This window comes from Echinops telfairi, unplaced genomic scaffold, assembly GCF_000313985.2.
Source record: "Echinops telfairi isolate 266 unplaced genomic scaffold, ASM31398v2 ScPeMD7_7453;HRSCAF=8491, whole genome shotgun sequence".
In the NCBI taxonomy this organism is placed as follows: Eukaryota; Metazoa; Chordata; class Mammalia; order Afrosoricida; family Tenrecidae; genus Echinops; species Echinops telfairi.
In genome coordinates, this window is record NW_022111353.1 from 2,057,537 (window position 1) to 2,058,475 (window position 939).

A 939-nucleotide genomic window follows, 5' to 3' on the forward strand; every position below is an offset into this window, starting at 1 on the left:
ACCTCCTTGCTCTGCTTCCACCGCCACTCAATTGCACACCTCCAGTGTTTTGCCTCAGTGTGGTGGGGTCAGCTCAGTCACACATCCCATACTGTGTCCCCGATGCTGTCCCGTGTAGGACCATGGGTCAGTGCAGGCTGCTGCATCTCGCAGTGGGGCCGTCTATATGGTCCTCTCTATGCATTGGGAGCTCCGAGCTGGGCTATCGTCCTCTGAGCTTTGTGGGCCCAAGTGTGCTCCACTCCTTTCCTCCTTCTTCATTTGCTTCAGCTTCCTTCTGGGTATGGTTCCTTTCCCTCACCAGACGATCTATTTTCACTTTTGTTCCTTTCCCTCACCAGACGATCTATTTTCATTTTCTGTGGCACTCCCTTCCATGGTGGGGGTCGAGCTGATTCTAGTTAGGGCCAGGCGTATGGTCCAATCTTTTTGTAGATTCCTCCATGCGTTTCGTTGCCCTCCTGGTTTGGCGTGTCATGGTTGGGTCTGTATGCACATTCCAGTTCTGTGGGGACACAACCAATACTCTCCCCCTAGGTGGGTTAGTGCAACGTTCCCCCCATGCCATCAACTCAGTTTCTCCCCACCCTGAACTCCCTCCACCTGCCCCCTTCCCCTTCTTTATGTTGGACTCTCATGTACCTCCCTGGGTGTGGTCTGCCCTCCTCCCAACTATCTATGCTTCCATCTGTTTATTGCAAGATAGGTGTCTATTTTTCTATTCCTGCCATGCTGATTGTACTTACCTCAGGGAACTCATGTTATACCTGTCCTTTTGAGTTTAGATTATCTCCCTTAACATGATTCCTTCCAACTCCTCCCACGAAACAACATGTTTCATGTGATCATCTGTGATTTTCAGTGCTGCATAGAACTCCATTGTGTTTATGTGCCAGAGTTCACTAATCCACTCATCTATCAGTGGAAACTTAGGCTGTT